Source organism: Stegodyphus dumicola, chromosome 6 (genome assembly GCF_044657685.1).
Source record: "Stegodyphus dumicola isolate Sdum_Otavi_A_Nest chromosome 6, ASM4465768v1".
Classification (NCBI taxonomy): Eukaryota; Metazoa; Arthropoda; class Arachnida; order Araneae; family Eresidae; genus Stegodyphus; species Stegodyphus dumicola.
Genome location: NC_140773.1, coordinates 204,434,836 through 204,462,695, shown reverse-complemented (window position 1 = coordinate 204,462,695; position 27,860 = coordinate 204,434,836). Strand labels below are relative to the sequence as shown.

General features: G+C 32.5%; 1 protein-coding gene across 1 annotated transcript in view; it reads right to left on the bottom strand.

The window, feature by feature from the left end:
• The window catches only part of LOC118190715 (endothelial cell-selective adhesion molecule-like), a 138,216-nt gene extending 110,707 nt beyond the window's left edge, over positions 1-27,509 (bottom strand). The window contains exon 1 of the mRNA XM_085819379.1: positions 27,309-27,509. The gene's annotated coding sequence lies outside the window, so the exon portion shown is untranslated. The remainder of the gene's footprint in view (positions 1-27,308) is intronic.
• Between the last annotated feature and the right edge of the window lie 351 nt (positions 27,510-27,860).

Here is a 27,860-nt window from a genome sequence, read left to right as displayed (position 1 = left end):
GCTGGCATGTAAGACGCACCTCCTTTTTTATACACATTTTTGAAGGATAAAACTTTGTTACTGATAATTATAATGAGTCTACAGTGCTTTAAATATAAAGAATACAACGTAATACTATCTGCAAATACCCAGTCTATATGGAAAGAACACCTTTTAATCTTCTTCGCCGAAACCCAGACACTCATCTCCAGAGCTAAAAGAAGAGTCACTTGAAACCGCTTCTAAATCAGCATCTGAGTCCCCATACAATACATTGTCCCTCTGTAGCATCCAGTGTTTCCATGTTCTCTAGCATACGCAATCATACGTAGCTTGTATTCCATGTTATAGCAATGCCGACGTTATTTTTAAGCCAAAAGCTGCTAAGAAATTTAAGAAAACTGGACAGAAGAAATTTCAAACACTTAAAAGTCGTTCACAAAAAAATTGGAAAGTTGAATTCTTGAAAACACCGTGCTTATTTCTTTTCTTCTATAGGTATTTATTTAGGCTATTGTTCTTTATAAGCCAAATACAGTCCGAAGACAGAAAAAAAAATAAAAAAATTGTGAATTCCGAATATATATTTCCTTTAACGTTTTCACACTTCACTGCTCTGTCAACGATTTCTTGTGCCTCTTTAAGCAATACATTAGTAACAAAACGATTTCAAAAGAATTTGATACAGTTTTAACTAGCTATTAGAAAACAAATATTCTTCACCATTCTTTAAACACGGAGACTTTAAAGAATACGGGGAAACAAAACAGCAATTCTTTGAAAAGATGTTGTTCAGGCTTTGTCGGAAAAGATATGGAACAACACTACTTTTATATTTTTGCTTTTTAGCCTCAGGATAAGGAAAGGAGCATTATCCATGTGATAACTGCTTCAGAACATGCACTCTTGAGACTTCGCTTCTCATAATAGGCAATAAATCTATTCGGATAAGCTGAGGCTTTATTTGGCACGCGTGGTGCACAGTTAAAGATATCTTAGGCTGCGCCCCAATACGTACTAAAGTAATTTATTATGATGAATGGTTATTTTTTAAGATAGATAGTTCGTAAGAATATAAATTTGGCTATTTTATGTCAGAACAATAATGCAACATATTTAAAAGATTGGTATTCATTGTTTGCTAGTTTCTCAGAGAAATTGATTATATTTTAAAAACTTCAATTTCATTTGAATTTTTTGAGCGATTTTAGCTAACTAAAAGTACCGTATTTGCTGGCGTGAAAGACGCACCTCCTTTTTTATACACATTTCTGAAGGATAAAACTTTGTTACTGATAATTATAATGAATTTACAGTGTTTTAAATATAAAGAATACAACGTAATACTATCTGCAAATACCCAATCTATCTGGAAAGAACACCTTTTAATCTTCTTCGCCGAAACCCAGACACTCATCTCCAGAGCTAAAAGAAGAGTCACTTGAAACCGCTTCGAAATCGGCATCTGAGTCCTCATACAAATACATTGTCCCTCTGTAGCATCCAGTGTTTCCATGTTCTTTAGCATACGCAATCATACGTAGCTTGTATGCTATGTTATAGCAATGCCGACGTTATTTTTAAGCCAAAAGCTGCTAAGAAATTTAAGAAAACTGAACAGAAGAAATTTCAAACACTTAAAAATCGTTCACAAAAAAATTGGAAAGTTCAAATGAACCCAGCTGTCGTCGATAACAGCGCATGCGTATTCACTGAACTTTATGTAACTGTAATATTCTCACACTACGCAAGAAATCAAGACACTTCATTTTCCCTTAGATAGAAGTGTTTATAAAATTTGTTATTGCTTGCTGTATCTAAGTTACATTATCAGTATTTTAAAAATGGATAGTGAAAAATCATTAAACGTACAGAAATATAGGTTAAATGTTCTAATAGGTAAGTAGACGTTTAAAATGGTCTTCAGTTTTTATTCACGTAATAAGAAAAGAAACAGATAGACAAGAACTTCAGGAAATAAGCTGAAAAATTTACGAAAGAAATTAAAATGATTCTTTAGCTTCGAAGGCATTGTAAGATTCTCTATTGTGTACCTTAAGTTACAGTTGAATGTGAAGAATCTTAAGAACTAGTTAGCGAATAATCGCTTGAGTTCGTCAGACAATAAATAAAACTTGAAAAGGGTTAAAAGACCCTTTATTATTCAAATAAGTTTTAACAGAACTCCTCCTTGGAGTTTTACAATAAAGCCGACAATCGGGCTTGAACTTAGGAAACTAAGAACTAAACTAATCTTAAGTAAAAAGATATAGCCAAAGCTATAAAGACTCTAACGGAGTTGGTCCCTTAACGCTGATTGACTGCGAAGCTATTAAGGGCCTAAAGTACGGCCGAGCATAATCATAACTTAAGAAAGAGTAGCCTAAAAAGGCGGATGCGTGCTAGCCAGAATCTCTGGTTTTCTCTGACTAATACATTAAAACTTCGCGGTTAAATACCGCTCTTTCTCAATTTATAGAGAAATAGAAGAAACTGATAATACAAATAGTGAAGACTTTGCTGCCATTTCTAGTGGCAGCAACTACCTGCCAGCATTTCTTTCTGAAAAGCGTCGTCTCGAGGAAATTCCCATTTTTTTCAACTCTTACAGTTCGGAGCCTCATAACGGCAGATTTACCATGCTTGAGTTCAAGAGAACGTTGTTGGAGAAACGTATGTCTAGTCTGAGTCTAGATGGTGTAAGTTAGGAAATGCTAAAACATCTCTCCAATAAGTAATCGACTGGTCTTCTTACTGTCTACAATCGAATATGGAAGCAGCATATCTTTCCCAGTGTATGCAAAAAAGCTGTTGTCTCTATTGTTGCATTATTTGTTCCCTCAGAAATAGACTAGAAGACGATTTGCGATTTTTCAAACAATTTGCAAGTAAACATGGTAGAGCAACTATTGATAATGTTCTCCTTTTAGAAACCTTCCCTTTCTTAGTCTCTGTCGTCTTTGCCATTGAAAAGACATACGATAAAGCAAGAAGGTATGGCATTCTGAGTGATCTCCACGCTTGTCTTCAAGCTCCATCTTCAAGGATCTTTGATTTCTAGGAGTGATACAAATGATTCTTTCCAAAATTAACCTTCGTTCCGCAAGTCATGTACTTGAGTACGAAGTATTCCAAAGTGTTAAGTCTTTCAAAACTCCTGACGAACAACTCCTGAAGTGCAGAACGCGATTCATGACTTCACGTCTACAGAGCACTAGTCCACTCTAGTTTGGATTATGGCTTAAAAGTCTACGGATCAGAGTGGTTTTTGGTTTCATCGAAACTAGATCATATTCATTATCAGGAATCTGTGGATTTGCTCTAGAGCCTTCAGAACATTTCTTGTCCATAGTCGATATGTCTACTGTTTCGAATTTCCCCTTTAAGTGAGACGAAAACAGTTGCCCTATGTATCTGTATTACAACATCATGTCACATTCCCATCACTCTTGTCGCCCTTATATGCTAGATGTTGGTTGCACTCTGTTGTTTGCTGCACGGCCTTCTTGTATACCTCTATCTCGCTTAAAAGCTCAGGTGCTTATCCGAAAATGCTATACGTCTGAGGTGAATGCAAAAACAGTGAACCATATTGAAATCCCGCTTTGAAAAAGTGCTCAAATTCAAAGGAAGGATGCTTTTGACGATTTTGACAAAAGAAATGCGAGCGACGTCATAAACAGCTTTTCTAAGAGCACAGTAGTTATACTTCCAGTTTTACTGATAGATCGAAGACAGCTAGTCATGTGACAGGAATATTTGTTACTTAGAACCATATCGAAGGTAGGCGATTGAATGAGGCCTACTCAGTACTCATAGCTGAATTAACTGCTGTGTATTATGCCCTACATTTTGTATCTGGAAAATACCAGAAAAATGTTATTATTTATACTGATTCGCTTAGTGTTTTAAAAGCTTTGGAAATATTTTCAAGAACACAGAATTTTGTGGTTCTTGAAGGTTTATGAAAACTTATAAATTTGAAGAACCAAGGATTCTTTACGCTGGGGTTTCCAGAAATGTAAAAATAAAAGGAAACGAACTGGGAGATGTCACAGTAAAGTCCTCAATGGAAAAGTGTTGTTTGGACTCGACCGTTTAGTGATATTAAAACTGTCATCAAGAACAAAATCCAAAATAAATGGCAGCTACTTTGGGACGTGCAGTCACATAATAAACGGAGAAGCACAAAACCTTAAGTGGAGTATTGGAAAACGGGAGGAGGAACTCCTTTCAACATTGATCAGAATTACTGCTACTCATAGTTACCTTTTGTAAGCTGAGCCTGAAACCATTGTGCGTAAACTGCACTGCTCAGTTATCGGTGCGTCTTTTAACTGAGTACCCACATTTTAGAAACTTCGCGTGAAATATTTAATGCTTATGACTTATTTCTAAGCCATTTAATGTGCGAAGCGACCGATTTTTAATTATTAGAATACCTAAACGAGTGTGGTTATTATTATTTAATTTGATTTCGTGTAATGTGAGTTATTGTGTTTTAACATTTATTTTAATGAGCGTCATGTTTTTGTAATTTTATCTTTCACATTCATTTAAATAATTTTACCGATGTTTACATATTTGCATTGTCGCATTCATGAATTCATGGTTTGGTTTTATACTTATAAGGTTTCTATATAATTAGAATTAATAACATCTGTTTTTAGTGTAATATAACATTTTTGGTAATGCGCCAGTTATTGTTACTAACTAACCAACCAACAAACGACTGACTATCTGAAAAAACTTATACATATAGTCCGGATGTTTATCCGTTGTTATACAAAGCTAGACTACTAATATGGAATCTGCGTAAACATCTACATAAACTCTTAATTCTAGATTTGTCTAGCCATTTTTAAACTTAATTTTAGGTCATGGATCAGTGGTTTAAGTCTCGGAATGAGGTAAGAATGAATACTATTATTACTGTTTACAAAGCATTCACTTCCTAAAACCTCTGGAAGATTTTATTAATTAAGGTGAATTATCGGTCCATTGCATTTACATGTTGCAAATTGCAAATATGTTTACTTGAAAATTGTTTGAGAAATCGTAAATCGTCCCCTAGCCTATTTCTTAGGAACAAATAATGCAATATCACCATATCAGAGTGGTTTACATAAAGGCAAAGTAACTATCGATAATATGCTCCTTTTAGAAACCGTTATTCTTAAAGCCTTTGTATAGCGAAACCACTTAGTCTCTGTCTTCTTTGACATTGAAAAGGCATGCGATAAAGCAAGAAGATATGGCATTCTGAGTAATCTCCATGCTTGTTAAATTATTGATCACAAAAAATGTGCATGTTTTTCTTTAGAAGTAAGTTGCAAAACACCAAGAAAAATTTCGTGATTCTTCTATTAGTCATCTTCAGCGAAAGAAAATTAAATTATCATTTCATGGAGTATTACTCTATATCGCAAAATGAATTCCATTTTCAGATGCAGAACTACATTTTGTTTTCTTACATTCTTCCTATATATGTAAAACAGATATATGCGCAATGCAAATTTTAAGAGGCGTCATCTGTGAGTTCTTTGTTCTGTCCACTTTACAAAGAGTCTTGAAGCCACACATCAAGAATGAGATATAAGGGATGTTTCAAAAAAGATTCCACTGTCATGATTGGTAGCTGACCCACATTTTTATTTTTAGAATTCAATGAAATAATGTTGGCTTTTTAGGCTATTATTGGTATTGTGCAAGTTTTTAATTAAAATATAGGAATTTTAAATTTTAATACGGTCCCCGGCGTAAGAAAAAGTATCAACGAGAAAAATATCTTTTGTAACTGTTTAGATAAATGAAAGAAAAACATTTCATCTTCCTACAATCCCATTTACCTGAGATATCATTAAAATGTAAAGCCGATATACAAATATAATAGTGCTAAGTACACGTAAAGTAAGTGAATTTTAAAGTTACTGTTTTGCTACAGATGTAACATCACTACAAAAATACAAGTTTCAAATTACCATTATAGAAATTCTAAATTAGCATAACTTTTCGCTGCAATGATTTGACTTTTCATGCGATCTGAAAAATTAACATATTTTGTCGATTTTTTTTCACTTTCTCAGATTGTTAAAAAAACATTTTCAAGACCATTTCTGTGTACTACAGCTGTGGTCTCAAACTCAAATTACACGCGAGAATATAATTTTACCGATGTTTGTCAACTTTAAAAACTGCTGACGGACCAGATTTGTTTTTAAAAAAATAAAACGAGAAATGTATCATAATATATACATATTTGAAATAAATTTTATTTTTCTCTGACTAAATATTTATTAAAGCATACGTAAATAATAATAATAATAATATCGTGAAGGAAAATATCAAATTTATATTTATTTTCTATTTAAAATTCTAGGGTTTGATATCCGACGAGATAGTTTGTTCGTTACAATTTATAATCAAAATATATCGACAGCTAAATATTACATTTTGCTACTGACATTTATATTTGCTATTGACATTTATATATAAGTAAGAAAATTCTAACTTGTTTAATGAATCTTTAAATAATTTAATTTAAACTAAAATAATCTGATAATTTTCAGAAAAAAATTAAAAGCGTGACCCAACTAAATGATAACATTTTTTTCCCTTATCCGGTACACTACGAAAAAAAATCTGATGTGTACACCACATGACTTCCTTGTACGGAATATTAAATTATGCGCATTTTTTCTTGCATTTCGTTTAAACTTACTGGATTGAATTAAATCTACTTCGCCGACAGCGCATAAACCACAATAGAATAAATGCATTCTTTAAAATTCACTCTATTTGTTTACCATAGCGACACTCTGGACCTAGGTTCACTTAACAGTATTATATTTCGTTCATATTATAACTCAGAATGCACAAAATTTACATCATTTAAAGAATAGAATTACTCGTATCTAATCGTTGCCACATGCGCTATTCAAATACTATAATAAAGCTAGAATGATGTATAAAAGAAATTAAGCAAACAATACAAAAAGAAACAGTTTTTCACAGACGATTGAGTATTTCTCATTCAATTAATTCAGTTCTCACTTCACGAGAAGGCAAAAATACATAAAAACTCAAAATATCTATATTAAAAATTACGAAGTAAATATTAAACACTTATTTCCTCGAAAAAATTCCAGAAAGGATTAAGCATGATTTAATTCGCAATAATAAATAAAGGCGTTATCTTTGTTGTTGCGAAGCTAAGTTTCTCTAGCTTGGCAACAAATCCACTAGTCTGCTGTTTCAAATGTAAACAAGCAATGGCCGCCATCAGAAAAATTATTAGTGTTAGTGGCACCTAAACAACTTTAAAATTGTTGATAATTCTAAAAATATTGCATACAGATTTACTAAAGGCATAAAAACCTTAACCGGAAGAGAAGAACAACATAATTCAATCATTTTTAAAACAAAAAATGTATAATTTACAAGCATAAAAGAGTAAAGAAACTGAGATCAGTGAGCCGCGTAACAGAGTGGATATATATAAAAATATATTTATATACATTTGGTGCGGCCGATTGCAACCAAAATACGAAGTGCACATCTAAATGTTATAGCAGTTTTATATACAAAATTTCAACGTTCTTGAGGTTACTCGTTTTTGAGTTATGCGAGATACGTAGGTATGTACATACGTTCGTACAGACGACATGAAAAATTCTCTTCAGAATTCATTTTAAAGCATTTTTATAATTTTTTGGAAGAAGTGAGTCTTTTATTCTGTCCTTACGCACAGATATCGCGCAAAAACATCGTTAAATTGCATTCGAGAGCGGTCAAATTGGATATTTTCGTTTAAATATGCTGCCTGAAACTTTTAGCGATTACAATACTTCCTTTTTACTTCGTACAAGGAAGTAAAAAGAAAGGAAAATGGGTTGCTATAAATTATGAAGTTCGCCAAGTAAATTATTCTTGACGAAAACTGAAAAAAATACGCCAAGATGAATTTCTCCGTAAATTTCGCATCAAATTTTGCAAAATTTAATATTTAGGCATAGTTTGAGTCTTAGACTCGAAATATGGAAATAAATTGCAGAAAAAATCCGATTTTGTGTCAAAATACCTACGTTAGAATGATTGCTATAGATAAATCTAATATATATACTAAGTCGTGCTTTCGAGACATGAAAAACGCAATCTGAATTTCGTCAATTGGCCCAGTAGAACGGAAGATATAGAACTGTTCCATTTTTTTTTTCGCAGGGTACATTTTTCTGCGATGCATAAATAAAAATATGTACGTTTGTACGTAAATCTTTGCTAATTATTTTTTACGTTATTGTGTAACTTTTGCATATCAATATGCATAACAAGAATATTTGTCTTTACATTCACTTAAATAATTAGAAGATTATGTTTACACTAAAATAAGATTTATATAATTGTTATTAGTCTATATTATTTACACTATGAAAATTTGTGAATGTGTGTGACATCATCTCCTTCGGAACAGCCGGCGTTCAGTTAGGAGAGATGTCTCTCGGAATCCAAAAATTCGTGGGAAGCCATTTCCATCATTCTCATCTTCGTACGACTTTAGCCAGCCGAGATATTCATTAAAAATTCTGAAAACGCTAGTTTTCGCATTTATTCTTCCGAATGGCAGAAGTCACGTGCGCTGGAGATAAAAATCTGCTTTCTTTCCAAAAGTATTGCTACTGCTCGCTTTCAACTCGGAGTTTGTCATTAAAAAAGTAAGTTTCAGAAAATTTGTAAATTTTACAAAATAGGAAATAAAAATAGCATTGCCTGACATTAAATGTATTACTATAATATAAATTCATATTCTGACTGAAAAAAATGCCCGACTGCATGTGACGTCACTGTATGTGGAAAATTTTTTCGTTCATGATTAAGCATTTTAAATTAATAGCTACCATTGGTAACTTTTCCGGTTCAGATTAGGATAATTGACACGGTATATTATTGCCACCTTAACCCTTAAATGCATGTAGTTGCCATTTGGTAACATACTCATATTTAGTCATATAAATCAAATCAAAACACAAATTTTAGGTTACTGCATTGTGTTACCAATTGGATACATACTGTTTACGTATTGACACCACTAACGGTGTCCAGGACATTATTGTGAGTTGATGTGTAGGATATGGACATCATTTTTGTTTACGAATTTTTGATTCTGTGTTTGTTGTTATTTTGATGATGATGATTTTTAAAGTTTTAAAATTGTTTGAAAAAATTTACGATTTAAAAATTAAATCTTTGCTAATTATATTTTCTTTTGTAAAGGTTAATAATATTTTTTCAAAAATTGGAATAAAAGCTTAGTTTAGATTTTTTTAGTATTTTTCCTGTTTTATTTGATATCAATTCTAATGTATTTTTGACTTTAAAAATAAAAATAAAATCTATGCATTTAATTCTTTTATTGATATCGAGAAAAAGTTGTTATATTACATTAAATTTAAATCATGACGTCATACGAGTCAAAGGTGTTTTATGTTTCCTGGTTCAGCAACAAAAACATATTTACGGATTGGTTGTTGCTTGTGCTTCGGCCGCAGCCAGCTCATCTGCCGGACTTGCCCGCTAGTATTATATTATATTTTGCTCTTGAATGTTTTGGCTCTAAGAATTTTTGAACGTTTGAAACACTTTTGTAATTAATAATTCTTTTTAATTTTGTCTAGTAAATTCATTTCCACTCATTGTGGATGATATCATTGTAATTATTGCTTTAAAAATTTAGTTCGATGACTTTTTCCTGCCCTTTTCTTCTGAAGATCATCTCTTTGACTTCTGAAGACTATCTTTTCTACACCAAGTAACTATTTTGGCCACATCAAGTTTCTTAATTTCTTCCTTCTTCTTCAGAATAGTTCAGATCGTCGATGTGGAGCGGCCATAAGTCTTCGCCAAGTCCGTCAATCTTACACCACGCTTACATTTATCTATGATTTCTTTCTTAATTTCAACGGCCATGGCTGCCTTCTTTTTCTTTACAGCACTATCTGAGGCAACGATCTTCTGGGAGGCATCGCGAAATAATTATGTTCACAATAAATGTAAAAAACAGTTAACTCACAAGCGCATAAACGCGTAGATCAAAGAACACTGAGGGATCTTACGAGGGTATTACATGTCTCGAGCCGGATCGGGAAACGCGCCACGTATGCCAACAGCCTGGCTCGTTGCTCGTTAATCGAGTCAATGCTCGTATTTAGAGACGAGATTTTCGCTCATACTTTCCTCGTATCTCGAATTTCTCGTATATAGAGAGGTGCTCGTATCTCGAGGTTCCACTGTATACACAAAAGAAAGATTACCTAAAATTCTAAAGAATTATGCAGCATGATAAGCCCAAAAAAGCTTGCAGAAGCCTTCTTTTTTAGCTCTTTAAATTTACACGTTTTTAAAATGTAACTGTTGTAAACCATTAGGAATAATAAGAATTGTCCTTGCGTTTTTAAAATGTTTAAATGCGGGGATCATTCAAAAGCAAAATATTTTGTTGCGATATGCTTAAATATGTGTAAATCTGATATTCAGATTTCTAAATGAAATTTTTCAAAAAATATATCATAATGCTTAGTTAATGAACAATCATACTGACATAAGTGCCAATATCTAGCTCATGCAGAGCAAAATTTACAGGTCAATTTGTTCTTATAACATTTTTTCATAATATATGAAATCATTCATAGTGTGGTATTTCGCAACTTTCGCAACTAAAGAAGTCAGAAAAAAGCAAATTATGCAAAGAGCTAATCCATTTTCTCTCCACTCAGAAATCTCTCCCAAGGGCAGAATTTCAAAATTTCTCTTCCTGTTTGTTGAATGTCTGAGGTTTCCGTTATCGCTTTCTCGGGTCTTTTCTGAAGAACACTGAAACGCTCGAAAATTTGCGATCGAAGAAAACTTTCCCGAAAGCTGACTTATTTTCATGCCCAATAACATCTGCCGAAATTTTACTAGCTTGAAGAAGAGCGAATTCGCAGGTGAGATGATAAATAGTGTCTGGCACATAAAGATTTCGGCGTTTAAGGCCGCATGCTTGTAAATGAGGTATTAGCGTGATATTTATGTTTAGCTATCATACATACTACAATTTATGACCGAAAAGGCATACATTAAATTCCTTCTGTAGAATTCCCCTTTGTGAAATCATATTTAGACTTACAGAAAGTGGCAACACAACAGGAGATACCGAAACAATTTCCAAACAAGTATACAACACAGCTAAAAAAAAAAAAAAAAAAAAAAAAAAAAAAAAAAACTGAAAGGTTTGAGATTTTAACGGTAGCCCCAAAAGGAATTATTAAGGTGTTTTACGCTCTCGCTGAGCTCGTAGTCTATGATTCTGTTCTTGCATTCAACCCTGCTAACTCTCCTTTTTTGACCTTTTTATCTTTATTATTAAGCATCGTTTTCTTCGCACTTTCACCACATACAGTTTAATAATAAAATCACAAAATTTTTAAAAACTGCATAGCAGCCTATGTTTAGAATTGCCGATGCATTTTTAAGTATTGGCATACATTTTTATATTTTTTTCAGTCATTTCTTAGTTCATCATATCATTATTCAGTTTTCTTAGTAAGGTGGTTAACAAAAAATTTTGTTGTCTTTTTATTATTAACTTTTAATGTGTTAATGGTATGTATTAAATATCACGTTCTTCCAATTTATGCCACTTAAAATCAATTCAACAGAAAAATCAGAATACATGTAATTTTAAAAAATAAAATAAGCTGGAAAAAAATAGCTGTTTAAAATTATCAGATTAGCGTCTATTGTATAAATATTCTTAACATATCTTATTTTTTCATAGTAACCATAGATGGAGGACCTGAGATTATCTTTGGAAAATAAGTAGGTTTTAGGTTACCACAACACTTTCACACACTTTCACTGGAATATAATATTCCTGGGGATATACTGGGATGTAACATTAAGCAGTTGAGAGCATGTATTTAAGAGGTTAAAGGGATATTGTAACTAGTATTTCAAATCCTGATAACATCCTATATCCTCTCGGTGAGACCTAGATAGGATGTCCTAAGGATATACTGGGATGTAACAATAAGCAATCGGGAGGATGAGTTTAGGAAGAAACTGGGATATTACGGCACGTCCTGAGGATGTAGTAAGTAGGACTTTAAATCTTACTAACATCCCATACGCTGTTGATGGGACATACATAGGATGTTCTTGGGATATAATGGGATGTGTTTAGGAGGTTAGTGGGATATCCCAGGATGTCCTGAGGATGTAGTAAGTAGGAGTTCATATCCTAATAACATCCCGTACGCTGTCAATGGGATTTTTTAGGATGTCCTGAGGATATACTGTGATGAGACATTAAGCACTCGGGAGGATGTGTTTAGGAGGTTCTAGGGATATTCCGGTATGTCCTGAGGATGTGCGCATATCCCGCGAAAAACATCCTCAGGATATCCCAAGGATATTTTTGTGCTATGTAGGTAAATCCGAAGGGCTTACCATCAAAATTTCAAAAAATTTAAAAAGCATTTAAAACTATAAGAATCCTAGTATTAAAAAGAAATTGCAGTGTAGATTGTATTTAGATTTCTGAAACAATTTTAAGCCAAATAATTACGATAGGCCCAATAATTAGGAGGAGGAATTCAAGAATTTAGCAGCCCAGAAATTAAAACTATAAAACTTGCTAAAATGTGATATTTAAATTGGCCTGTTTAAAATTGCGAAGGACACATTTTCCACAATTTTCTCAAAGTGCGAGGCATGATTGCTCTTGTCGAGACACCAGATCTGCGAACTGAAAAACGATTCATACTTCAGAGAAATTTTCTTAAATGTTCGAGTTAAAACTTTTTTAAGCATTACTGCCGACTTCAGAATGCCACATGGATCTCCCAATGTGTACATTTTTATTTGGTTGAATTTATCTACCGAATGATTTTTGTTTCATCTTTAATTGAGTTTTGGTCCCTTTAATAATGGAATAAAATTAAAAATCGCACAAAAATATGATTGATCAACCTATTAATCATTTTGGGATTTTAAATTTAAGTAAGGAAAAATTAAGGTGACTGTTTAAGTTGCGCAAATAAAATGCAACGATTTTAGAATAACATGGTAATTATTCAAACAGAATTCGCAAATATATAAAAAACAAAATAAATAAAATCCGAAAGCGTACGGGATGTTATTAGGATATGAACTCCTACTTACTACATCCTCAGGACATCCTGGGATATCCCACTAACCTCCTAAACACATCCCATTATATCCTAAGAACATCCTATGTATGTCCCATCAACAGCGTATGGGATGTTAGTAAGATTTAAAGTCCTACTTACTACATCCTCAGGACGTGCCGTAATATCCCAGTTTCTTCCTAAACTCATCCTCCCGATTGCTTATTGTTACATCCCAGTATATCCTTAGGACATCCTATCTAGGTCTCACCGAGAGGATATAGGATGTTATCAGGATTTCAGATTTTATATTTCGCTCAAAGGGATTTTTTGTAACACTTTGCGTGTTACGATTATTTATTAAATATCATGTTATTCGCACTTAAACCGCATAAAATTCAATTCAACAGCAATATCATAAAATATTTAAAAAGAGCATATTTTTAGACTTTCCAATATACAGTCTCGCTCGCTAGAGATAAAAAATGCTTTTTTTTTTTTTCCTGTAGAATGTTGCCATTGCTCGCTTTGAAATAATTCAGTTTGTTAATCAAAAATTCATTAAAGTTTTATAAAATATGAAACAGATATTCAAAATTTGATGGCTCTAAGTACCCTCGTTTTTTCGCTTTTGTTTGTTTTTCAAAATGCGAGAAACATACCCACACTCATGCAAATTCTTCATTATTTAATTTCTTTAAATATAGTGCAGGGCGATAATATTTTGGGACAACAATTAAAAAAGTGATTTGCTGTAGTTATGGTGAAACGCCATAAAATGCCGTTTAGAAACTAATAACTTTTGGGGCTACAGCCCCTTTGGGCTAATAACAAGGTATAAAATCAAAATTTGTTATTTTAAATAATCACAATTTTCATCATTTCTGAGTAATAATAATTAAAAACTTTTCGCCATATAAAAAACTAGCCGCTATGCGACCAGCCTTCGTTTGGCTTATAAATGTACTGTAAAACAAGCATCGTATCCAAAATATAAAAGTCCAGTATCCAAGAGAAAAATTAAATTTAAAAACTGCACAGAATTATCGCCCTCATTTTTATGAGTGACAACAGTGCTGATATCAGCAGCAATGGCAACAGCAGAGAATTATTGATTTGATCCGATTTCATCAAAAAACATTTTAAAAAAAATCTGAAATGTTTCAGATTTTAAATGACGTCCAAAGGGGCGTTTTTTAACATTTTGTGTGTTACCTTTCTTTATTAAATATCATGTTCCTCGCACTTAAACCATAAGATCCAGTGCAACAGCAATATCGCAAAATAGTTTTAAAACGAGCATATCTTTAGAATTTCCGATACAGAGACTCACGCGCTGGAGATAAAAATGTTTTTTCTGCACAACGTTGCCATTGCTCGCTTTGAAATCCTTGAGTTTGTTAATCAAAAATTCGTCAAAGTTTTAAAAAATAGGAAATCGATCATAAAACAAATTTCAAATTTCAAATTTGGTCTTCCACATGCTCATATTCGTTGGAGGATTACGTTATTCAAAATTCGATGACTCTATGTACCGTTATTTTATGACAATGTGAGAAATATACATACATTTACGCAGATTTTCATTATTTAATTTCTTCAAATATAATGCAGGACTCTAACATTTTATGGCAACAGTTTGAAAAGTGAATCGACATTTATCCGTCCGACGCAAAATGCCAAAACGAAACTAATAGTCCTTCGGGATTCAAATCCCTTTGGACTAAAAAAACTCATTCGAATTTTGAAAAAAATCGCTTCGAGTGCACTGGCGAAGTTTATAAAATATGAAAAAATATGTCTAGATGCATCCTATTTGCCAAATTTCGTAGCCGTGGTCTATTAGCTTACGCGCAAAGCACGAATGAAAGAGACACACAGACTCTTCCTTTTATTATATGTAGAGTTTACATTATTATTACTCATTTCATGTTCTATTGTAACGTTTTCGTTCTTTGAGAATATTTTCATACAATTTATAAACTTAAAATTTTTTAGCATCTAATTAAAACTGAGATTTTAAAACGATCTTTATATGCGATTATTAAAATTTAAATAACAATATACCACCTTTACAAAATAATGTATGAGACCTAAATATTTCTTTAATAATTTTATTTATTAATGTAGTCTTATCTCAGATAAACGTATATCTGTTTTTATGGAATGTGTTATTTCATCTAAAGAGGAAATTATGGTAATTTATAGCTTTAATTAGAATTGATAGCATCAGCTTTCCTTCGGAATAGCAAATTTTGAAAGAAATTTGATTAATATCATTGTCACTCGAATCAAGAAATCTTTCTTCCTCATTAATCTTAAGTAAAGGATTTATTTTCTGCATTTATACGGAATCGTGTAGAAAAACATTGGGTGAGACCTTAAAAGTGATGCTGAAGGTTCCCTTTCAATCCAGCTGCTCAGATTTTAAAATAAAGTATTTAAAATAAGTTCTGAACTTTGCGAAATGATAATAATTTGTCAATGAATATCCATGAAGAAAATCATTTCGTAAAATTTACAAACGAATAACTGAAAATGAAAAACCAGATGCAGGAAACCGATCTGATTTCCTGCATAATTTTCCTTACAACACAAAAAGCAGTTGTAGTATGTATATTTGATGAAAAAAGTTGGAAAAATATTTGGATGCACATTAATGTCGATGGAGAGGGTAAGAAAACATTTTACTTTGTCTCCAGAATGAAAGTTATGCCACCTACATGATATAGTGGTTAGGGGAGCCTACTCCGGTACCGAACTTCCCGGGTTCGAATCCCGGAGAAGGCATGGATGTTTGTAAAGCCGATACATAGAACACAATTTAGCTTCTACTACGTTAACGAAATTTAAAGTGATTGGTTATAAATATTTAAATAAAATACAAGAAAGAAAAGAAATCTGAAAAGATACAGATTTTAAAATCGCATCAGAGGATCTGTTAAGGTTTATTGTGCTTTCGTTGAGTAGCAGGTTACCAGTCTGCTCTTGGACTCAGACCTGCTAAACACAATTTTTTATCTTTTTAGTTATAGATTTCTTCTCAATAATGCCACATAAAATTTAAAAGCAAAATCAAAATATTTAAAAACAACATAACTTTGGAATTCTGGATACAGTGTTAGGAGTAGCTACACACTTTTTTTTTATTCTTTATATTATTTCTTTGAAAACTATCCGCTCGAGTAGTCAGCCGTCTAAAGAGTTACCATAAAAAAAGTATGTAATGATTTTAATCAGTTCGAGTCATTTAACAAAAATATTTTAATATTTCTAAATAAGCATTTCATAATTAAGACACAATAGCACGCCGAATAAATACTAATTCAGAAGTCAAACAACAAAAATCAGCGTTAATTTACAAAATTTTCACAGGACTATCTTGTTCCTATCTTGTTCATTTGCGGTTTTGCAGCTGAAGATGATGGTTCGGTAAAACCATCGAAACTAGTCCTGTGAAAATTTTGTAAATTAACGCTGATTTTTGTTGTTTGACTTCTGAATAAGCATTTCATAATTTAAATTGCATTTTATTTAAATTTGATGAGGTTAAAAAATAAAAAACATATTTGTAAGTATTGTTGCATTTATTGCTTTCTAGTCACTGCGAAATTACGAGATGACTACGAAATTAGGAATAAATTGCTAAGAAATATAGTTATTAGTTTTAAAACTCTTAGTTACAACCTACTGTTTTGATTTCAAAGATAAATTAAAAGTCTTTTAAAAGAAGATTTTCCATTGCTCTTCGTTAAGTAGATAGACGTTGAATGGTCATATCATAACTAATTAACATTCTTTATAATTACCTATTTACGATCGGAATATTTTTCATTGAATGCACGCAATAGTAAAATAAATTACAATTGTCTAATTAAAGATTACATTATGGCATGGAAAAAGAAAAATATGAATTGAAACATAGCGCTTCCGCGAATTAGAAACATCGTTGTCATTCATATCAAAAACTCATTTTAAAAATCTGAATACTAATTTCCCAGAAGATAAAGACATCAGAGATGCATCATACGAGCACTAGATTTGTTGTTGCTTTGTTTTCAAACTCATCCTTCGGAAAAGGAATTTATAACATTTCCTATTTCTTAGCAATGTAAAATTTGCAATTCATAATTAATAATTTTGTAAACTGAAATAGTAGTCTTAAAAAGGACATGTACCAATTTTATCCTTCATAATAGTAACTCAGAAACTGGCGCTTTTATGAACTAGATTGGAAAACAATGGATATCCACTCCTTGCTGATGAACTACATCAATTACTGTATAATTATTCTCAGAAATTTTATTTTATAATGAATACAATTACGCTTTTACCCTTTAAAACGGCTTGTGATACATACTCAGGGCGAAGGACGTAAAAAATAGAAAATTTCATTTACTAATAAATGATTCTAGCTGCTATTAAAGTAGGTCCCTTGGCTACACACAACTGCCAACGTTTCTGGAGGTCTCAAGCAAGCGGGGAAATCTTCAACTGCGATGCTTGCAAGCTCATTTGTCACAGTCCGTTGGATGTCTGCAATAATCTTGATCAAGCTTTCCTTTCAGTCGCCTTTTCACTCACGGAAACAAGAAAAAATCACAATAATCTTTGACACAAATTGGGATCATGTCTGGCTCTGTCCAATAGTTCAGCAGAAATTCTTCGTCTTTCCTCTTTCTGTTCATCTGTTAGTGAGTGAAGGACGATTCTTGCATTAAGCTTCCATTTCCCCAAATCTTCGCGTAAAATCTTATAACACAGATAGCGATTTAAAGTCAGGTCTGTTATCATACGCACAGTTACACGACGGTCTTCTTGCAATAACTGCCTTACACGCTGCACGCATCGGTATCAGGTCTGGGATCTTCTTACGCTGAATCTCTGCCTTCACGAAACCTTTCGTACCACTCGAAAACACGACTTCTTGAAAGTGCCTCACCTGCATATGCTTGCTTAATCATGTTCCTTATTTCACTAGGGGTTTTCCCGAGCTTAACGCAGAACTTATTGTTCACTCTTTGTACATTGTGTAACATTAAGGAACTCGACAACAATCCGAACAGTGTGTTGCTAAGCACAGCCTTGCCACCCAGTAAGTTTGCGCGGAAACATGTCAAGGAAATGTGTCAAATAAGAATAAATACTGGGTAACATTTAAAAAAAAAATGTTCCGTTTAAGTACCGCAAACTCAAAAATTAAAAAAAAAAAAAAAAAAAACTGTCCTGGAATTTTTCTGACAAAGGATGTACGTTAAGTATTTAATCTAATTTTCTCCTTTGTTGTTCTGTTTCGGAATTTGTTACATATAGTTCTATAGTTTGCCTTTTTAGCAAACAATGCAAAATACCAACTATATTAATTCTGTATACATAACGTTTTTATCGTTTATTCTACGCATTTGTGAACAGGCATAGGTTCATTGTCTCCCATCTTTTAGAAGTTTGCCATGAAGAAGTAGATTATTATAGAATTTTCTTTGGGGCTTTTGTGGTTCGATATTATCTAGGATGTTTGTTTCATACTACTTATTTCTCTTCAGTTCTGATATATATTCTCCCTATTCCTTTTGTTGTCATCGAAAAGGCACTGGCTACTGAGTAAATTTATCTTTCTTTTTCTTCACGAAAATTCTCTGGATTTACTTCCAAGTTTGTTTTATGAAGAAATATATAAAATAATGGGCACTGTTGTTATAACAAACAAAAGTTCTTTTGCATCCATCGTTTCCAAGAGATATAAAGTGAAGTAAAAAATACAGAGGTAGTGTAGTATTGATTAGGTTGCTTATATTCTTATAATTTATCATAAAATTTGAATCTAATGCAAATATCGATTTTCAGAGGGAATTGAAAAAGTAGCCTTTCCGTTTTTACAGATTTATTTTCAGTTATTATTAATACCGCATTTACTTTCATTTTTCGCTCTCGTATTTCCTTTCTTTCTGGTGTATAGTAACAGTTTAAACTGCATGCTCAGATAGAAAAGTTAACAATGTTAATAACAACAATAATTTTGAAATTAGTAATTGTAATTGATTTCATTGAAATATAGAGTATTTCTATTACTACATTTTTCCATATATGCTTTAAAACCGCCATTTTTTTATTAAAAACCTTTCCCTCAGAAATAGTATGCATCAGGTAATATTCCCTTTTCAATTATCAACAGGCAAAATTAATAAAAAAAGGTGAAAATAAGTGAGTAAATATAATATTAATTAACCGCAAATTTTTAAAATAACAGTAAACGTAAATATATGAAAAAATTAATTTTATATCAAGAACAAATTATTAATATTTTTGCGTGCGTACAGGTTCATGATGGAATGAATGCACACAGAAAGAATTCATTTTCCTAACGGAAACACTTAACAGTTCTCGAATTTTCCACAAATATACTCGTACACAGGCTCCTGCATGTGCTGCTCTTCTCAAAGTGACATAGCACAATCAGTAGTTACTACTTCAAATTACTAAGAACGTTAAATACAACGCAATGCAAAGCGAACCTATAAAGAGAAGCTTAAAGGGAGATCTCTCAACACTCGCTCTCTTCGGTTTTATTTAGTTTTCATCTTAGTACCTTTTATTTCTCGAAAGTGCTGGAACGCATATACGGTTACGGTTACATATAGAGATCTATTACAGTTATTCTTTTACAATACCAATTACAGTTATATAGGGAGCGGACTCTAATGTCGCCAAGTTTGGTGACTTTTGACTATTTCTCGCCAAGTTTGATAACAAGAATTAGTCGCCAAAACTATCGCAAGCTGAGCAATATCTCTCCAGTTTAGCGACATTTACGTGAATATTAATTAATCTGGTCCCTGTAACCTTAACATCACTCTTCTTAGACCTTTCCTGTTATGCATAAGATATTATAATTTGACATATAATTTCACTAAAATTATTTACGAATACACATAATTCGTAACAATATGGACAGTTTAATTAACATAATTCAAACATTACAAATACATATTATAAAACACATTGAACGTTTTTGCAGAGAAAATTTTCCGTACAGCACGACCAAGTATAGCATACCACCTTTGATCCTCCACGAAAACCTTACTCAGAACAGCCCATTTCTCCTTGGGACCAAACTCCATTTAAAATATTAGCGGTCTTACCCGATCGGCGTAGACTGAATTTACAAAAAGCTCCCTAGTCATAACACGTGTTGAGGATTAATACACCAACAATCGGCATTCGTTATTCAGATTGCAGAATTTTATGTTAATTAACCATATTATGACTTAATCTTTACTTTAAACTTTTTCTTTTCATAGTCCACACCAGAATCCAAATTAGTTCTTGTGTATATAAGCCGAAGGTTTGAATGTTTTAGGATTTGAATTTCTGGCAGCCTCGTATTGCAGTTATTTACAATCTCCAGCCCGGCTAAAGTTTTTTTTTCCAGCTTTAATTTCTTGCTAACCAATGTTTAAACATGTGCCGTTAATTATTTTGACCCAACTTAAGTAGCTTATTTTGTCTGCAGTCTCAGACTACAGTACCTAAATTTGAGTTTCGTTTCATCTTATGTTGCTTTAAATATCCGGAAGTAGCGAATATTCATCTGTAGCACAAGTAGGGTCTTCAGTTCATTTAAAGAAATAAATAAAAAGGTAGTTTTAACCTTCTTAGTAATTTGTCATTTGCTTCATACTAAAGCGATAACTCGCTGCTCAGTTTAATAGGGTCTACCGGACATTAAGATAAGCCTCTAGCCATAGCAGAACCCTATAAGGTAAAGCAGCGAATCGTGTAACATGCTAAGTCTGAACTTATAAGCATTTAAACACGATTATATGTGAAAAAGCGGAATATTAATCACTAAAGTTGAGAAATCCGCTTCGGATTTATATTAGCTAGCATAAAATAGCCATTGAACACTACTTTGGCTTTTATCTTTCCATCGTATAAGCGAGTATTTTCGGATTTCTTTCGTTACACAAATAACAACCAAAGTTAGCTTTCGTAAAAGCAAAACGGCGCAAAGCGAACTTAGGTAAGTTAGAAACATCTGTATTTAGAAAAACGTAATAAGGGCATTAAGAATATTCCAACAGTTGGTTTAGTGCGAGCAGCCTGGATGTATGTCAATATGCCAAAATACGAATACATAGCAATAAAAGAAATGTAGAAAGGAAGAAAGCAGTCATTGATTCCTTTAACAAATTGACTGTATAAATAAAATAATCATTGATTCCTTTAACATGTTCACTCTATAAATGAAATAGTTATTGATTGCTTTAACACGTTCACTGTATAAATAAAATAGTCATTGATTCTTTTAAAACTTTGACTGTATAAATTAAATAGCCATTGATTCCTTTAACACGTTGACTGTATAAATTAAATAATAATTGATTCCTTTAACACCTTGACTGTATAAATGCACTCTTTTGCGAAAAAAAAAAAAAAAGCACCGAGGAAAAAAAAGCATCGAAGCGCCGAGAAGGACTTTTGCAATCGAAACGACTAAACGACTGCGATCTAAACGGCTTCGAACGTGGTCGCATTGTAGGGTTGCGTGAAGCTGGGTGGTCATACTGAGCAATAGGCCACCACCTCCAGCATACAGACACTGCTGTGCAAAGATTTTGGCAACAATGGTTGCTACAAGGAAATTGCCGATGAAATGAAGGCTTTGGAAGGCCAAGGAGCACAAATGTGAGGCAAGATAAGATGATTGTTCGTTAGGCCCGAACCGTCTCAACGGTATATTTGTCGACTATTCAACGCACTACAGCCATGTCTATACCTCCCGTGGTACCGTCCACCATCTCACGGGGCTTCTTTGAGGCGGGGTTACGCTCACAGAGGCCTGTAAGACGTTTGCCTTTGAAACATCGGCGGAGTCATCTGGAGTGGTTTCGCAGTCAATCATCATGGCTGCCATGAGACTGGCATCGTATAGTGTTCAGCGATGAATCCCGCTTCACCCTTGAAGCAGATGACCACCGTGTTCGTGTCTGGAGAGGACAGGGACAGCGGTCCTAATCAGCCTTTGTTTTACAAAGGCATAAAGCCATAACCCCTGGTGTGATGGTGCGGGGTGCTATTTCTTATGACAGCAGGTTATTTTTAGTATCCTCCGTACATCTTTAACAGCTCAACGATATGTTGCTACCATCCTGCGGCCGGTTGCATTACCCTTCATGGCACATCATCCTGGAGCCATTTTAAAACAAGATAATGCCAGGCCACATACTGCTTGCTTATCTCTGAACTGTGTCCGTACGGTTGATATTCTTCCTTGGCCAGCAAGGTGACCAGACCTTTCACCAATCGAGCATGTCTGGGAGATGGTAGGCTGCCAGATTCGAGCACCACCAAATATCCCAGATCTGGAGCTACAAGTGATGAACGCCTGGCAGAATGTGTCGCAGGATGACATTAGGAGCCTCTACCACTCCTTGACTCCACGAATTCAAACATGCGTTCCCGCCAGAGGCAGTTCGACCAACTACTAATTTGAACACTCAGTGGGTGATTGTGAGCCGTGAACAGGCACTTTGACCTTGATTTTTTAATCATTTTATTATCTGTGTATGAACTATACACATATTCAATTTAATCAAAAACAACCACTTCCTTCATGGTGCTTCGATTTTTTTGCAAAAGAGGGCAAAATAGTCATTGATTCCTTTAACACATTCTCTGAGCAAATAAATAGTCATTGATTCCTTTAAAGCGTTGAATGTACAAATAAAATAGTCATTGATTCCTTTAACACGTTCACTGTATAACTAAAATAGTCATTGATTTATTTAACACGTTGAATGTACGAATAAAATAGTCATTGATTCTTTAACACGTTGACTGTATAAATAAAAAAGTCATTGATTCCGTTAACACGTTGTCCTTCAATGCACGCCCCGCAAGTTTATAAGAAAATTTCCCTTAAGCCACGAGCACCCGTACACCATGCGTCAAGTGTTTGTAGATTAACGATTGTAGGAGTTTAGAGTTTCTAGAACGAAGTATTTTTAGTATAATATATATACGAAATATTTTCAGTATAAAATCTTTCCTTATGAACGAAGTAGCTAAGATAAGGTTAGTTAGTTCTAAGCGCTGGCCCCAGCCCACCTAGCAGGCGAAACCTGCCATATGGCTATGAGAGAACAGGCCAAGCTACAAAGGCATAACAAAAAAAAAAAAAAAAGTAAAGTAGCTAAATACATTCAAAACACTCTCGGTGAATTAGTATATAAATGCGTCGTTTCTATTTCTGTCTTTTTTCTGAAGTTTAAAATCTTTATAAGTTTTACTTTCAATTAGTTATTATTATTATTCAAATCTTCTTTATATTATCGAAATTCATCTTAAATTTATAAGTTACCTCAATTATTTCTGTTTTCAGTATGATTTTCTGCTTTGTTATATCTCGATACCAATATTCTTCTTATTCTCATTCACAGTTTGCATAATATCTCTTGCAAATTTTCTAAACAATTTATAATCACTAAATAAATCCTCAAACTTCGCAAATTTATATTTTCTCTCACACTTCCAGTCAGGCAACAGTCCTCGACGAAATGCTTTGAATCTCCGAATTTATTACAAACTTTACATATATCATTTTCCTGGAGGTGGAACCTTTTTAAGTAAGCAGGGAACCTTCCATGTGCAGTGAGAATTTGATTAACATCTGCATCTCCTAAAATTCTCATTTTTTTGCTAATTTTTAAACATTTTAGATAGTTTTTGTTTCTTTCAGAGAGATCACATAAATTTCTCCAGTCTCTAATAAGCCTGTCATGTATTATAGTACATGTCTTCTTTTTCGAATCTTGAATAAAAACTTTTTCGGTCCCAACCTCCAGGGAGGCTTCTTTCGCTAGAGCATCCGCTCTCTCATTCCCGTAATGACCAGCTTGAGCTTTAATCCAATGTAAATTCAAAATAGGCTTCTTTCGTAGTTCTAAATATATATGCTTGATATCATTAACAATATTATTCTTTTGAAAGGAGCGAGAGAGCTCCATAAGATCAGATAAGGCATCTGAGTATAAATTAATGTAATAACCCACGGATAATTTCTTGATCCAGGATAAAGCCATTTTAATTGCCAACAATTCTGCTTGATAAACTGAATTTCCTTGTTTTAAAGTAAACGTCTCGTAATCAATTTAAATACGGTGGAAAAATACAACAAAGCCACTGCCGATGCTCTCCGCAAACCCAGATCCATCTGTATAAATTTCAATTTATAAATTTTTCAATTTATAGCTAAGATAGGGTGTGAGATTCAAAAATTATTTCTTCTTTTCCAAATATCTTTTCTGTAGTGATAAATGATCGAAATTTTTTTTTGTGTTAAAATTGTTGCCCCAACGTTTTGCAATATCTAAAAGAAAAATGAAAGAGTAATTTTTAAGTGCATTATGCAGCAGTGAAGAAGAAACCTGTTGCGAGGCTTATAAAATTTCGAATAGTAGCAATGAAGAACAGTGAGAACAATGAAGAACAATGAGATTTTTCCGAAAGATAACTATAAAAAAATTACATCTTCATATTCTGATTCAAATACTGATAAATGCAGTGATCATAAATGTGGTATAGTTACTACTGATCATATTTTACAAGAATTGGTTGTTTAGAAACAAATAATTGCTGAGATGATTAATACATTAATACAGGAATTTCAATGAGATAAATAAATTGCATAGGGACAATATGTCGATGCTTTATGGATAAAAGGTACTATGGGTACTAAAAAAACTTAGAATGATTAAAAGGAAAAGCAAATTGCAAATTTAACGAAATAGATAACCGTATTGTTTCACGTCGTGATTTCTCTCTGTAATACGTGTGAGGAAGACCTCGAAAAGAATATGATTCAATCTCTAAAATGCAAAGGAGTATTACAGAACTTATGAGCAAGAGTTGATAAGGAAATGAAAAATAAGTATTTTTGTGATCATTGCTGTAATTAATTATATAAGTAAATTAATTGAGAAAAAGAAAGTTTTATTATAAATGTCCAATTTTAAACGTAGTTCGTGTTAAGCTATGGGGGGGGGTACTACATAGAATGCTGCTTGTCAAAGTCGTATTAAGTGAATATTCATAAATTTTATTAATTTTATCCATGGCAGTAGACTATATAAGGTATTTTATCCCTCCTTTCTGCATGCCTTCGTGGTGTAACGGTAGCACACCCGATGCGTATTCGAGAGGTCCAGGTTCGAATTCCAAGAAGGGTATTGCACAATAATCACGTCTTCCTGCTCCGAAAAATTCCTAATGACTGTACAACTATAGGGAATTTAATTGTAATAAACATAAAAAATGGCTACACAAGATATTTTACCACACATAATTTTATTTTTCTCATAGATTCAATAATTCACACCTATTTTTTTTCTTAGCGGGTACGATTTGTACAACCTTACGCTAAATCGCGTTTTTGAAAGATGAGAAACGCCAGTTGAATTTTGTAGATCGGCTGACTAGAACGAAAGATATATAACTGTTTTTAGGGGGGTTTGCATAGTTTGCAGACATATAATCAACAGTGTAGTTATATAGTACACCAGAATAGCGATTTACATTTCTTTTATGGAAAACGTTCAAATCTATTAAATATGAACGAGTCAGAATTTTGTAAGGTTCCCTGATACGCTGTAAATTTTTATGATGAATAAATAAGAAACAGCAGTAACAGTGCAGTGAATACGATCATTTTCTATATTTTGCTTTAATTATGAGCATACATCATGCTTTCATTTCCTGTAATGATGGAAGGCATTTAAAATATTGATAAACTGATCACATAATCTCAAAAGATTGAATTAAGGAAAAAGATGCATTAAAATCTAGCGAATTCTCAGCAAAGTAGCATTTTCTTCACGATGCATATAATGATAAATAACAACTGGAAATAACTACAGTAAATATGAATATAAATAATCTTTTCTAATTATGTTAATTATATTTAGAATAGTCCACTTCTCATGCACCTCTAAAATTAATAAGCATATTCAACCATGAGGCGAAGATCATGCTAGTTTGGAAAAATTATACAAACTAACAAAATTTGAATTCTTTTCTCAAAATCGAAATTAGAAACAAAAACAATATTTTTAAAAGTGCAGTAATTTAAAATACGATTATTTTATTTGTTTTTAACGCAATCAAAGCTAATGGAAAGTGTTTATTTTAAAATGTAAAGAAAGTCTATCACGTTTTAATTTATATTTTCTTAATTAAGAATTTTTAAGTATTTATCCTAAATTAGATACATACTGCTTGAAAAGAATCATTTCTAAGATTATGCTTACATATGGTTGTACCATTGTTTAAAATTTAAGCAGTGAACAACACTAGTACATATAACATAAAAACTGGGAGGACAAACGCCTTTTTAAAAATATGCTCTTGCAAGTTTCTATGTAAGTTTATATTTCAACTTAAAGATAGCAAGATATTTGAAAAAAATAGTTTAAAATTATTTTTAACTTCAAAAATGAGCATAGAATTGACAAACTTTTAATTTTTTGTGTCTTATAGATTTATTGTTCTAAGCACTGGCATAGTATCCTATTTCAAATGTTATTAATGTATCTAGAAACGAATTATTTAATTTTTAATAAATTTTATTTTGAATTTAATTCTGATTTGAAGACACGGTGTTTTATTTTAAAAAAATCTTACTAACTTTCTAAGCAAATGTAAAATAATCTTTTTAGTACAGAATTTTGGCAATAACCTTAAAACATCCTCAATAAATTCGTTAGTTATTATTATAAAAGCTTGAAAATATTAAAAAATGCGAAGTGAACAACACTGCCCTAAAGGATTTCATTTTAACAGCTTTTTAAATGCAGATAATACTCACAAAAACATTTCTAACATGTATTTTGTTTATGATAGCAGTATGAAACTAACACAGGTATAAAATATACATCTGTATACATATATATATATATAATGTTTATACAGAATTGGGAAATTAGGTACATTTAAGAATTTTGCCAAAAATATAATAGACTACCTTTCTATTTTTTTAACGTATTTACATTCTAGTAATAAAATCGTGTTATTTTTAACTACATTTATTAACTAATTTAAAAAACACTTAAACTAGCACAGTCAAATTAAAAAAACAACTGCATTTTTGCATTTAAATTGTAAAATTCTTACCTGAGAATCCAGCTACATTTTTCATTAAAAATAAATAACGAAAATATATAAGAAAAGTGTCATTTTATTACTTAAATGTACAAATTCATACTTAAAAATTTCGGCAGATAATTTTAAGATTTGCTAAGAATTTACTTATTTTAGGTAAAACGTGCTCTCTGCTAAGTCTACGTATGAGACATGGTTATACAACAGCGGAAGGAACGTGTCTGAATGCGAGGCGGGAAAGATGAATGAAATTATTTGGGAACGCACTCTGGTGGTAACTTCCGAAAGCACACATCGTAGAAATATGATCAATTTTTGTTTGGATTTCAGGCAAAACTGTAATTTTCTGTTTGCCGTAGATTTTACAAAACAGGATTAAATTTAATCAAATTAAATTAAATTAAAAGTAAAAATTAAGGCGCAGATTAATTTTTACTTTGGCATATTTCTCTTCTGTTTTCGTTTTCTTTGGATGTTATGAAAGGAATAAAGGTTTCGATTAGCGATTTTAAAAAATAGTGGGGGTATGTATAAAATTAAATTGCACACTTCTAGTCTTATATT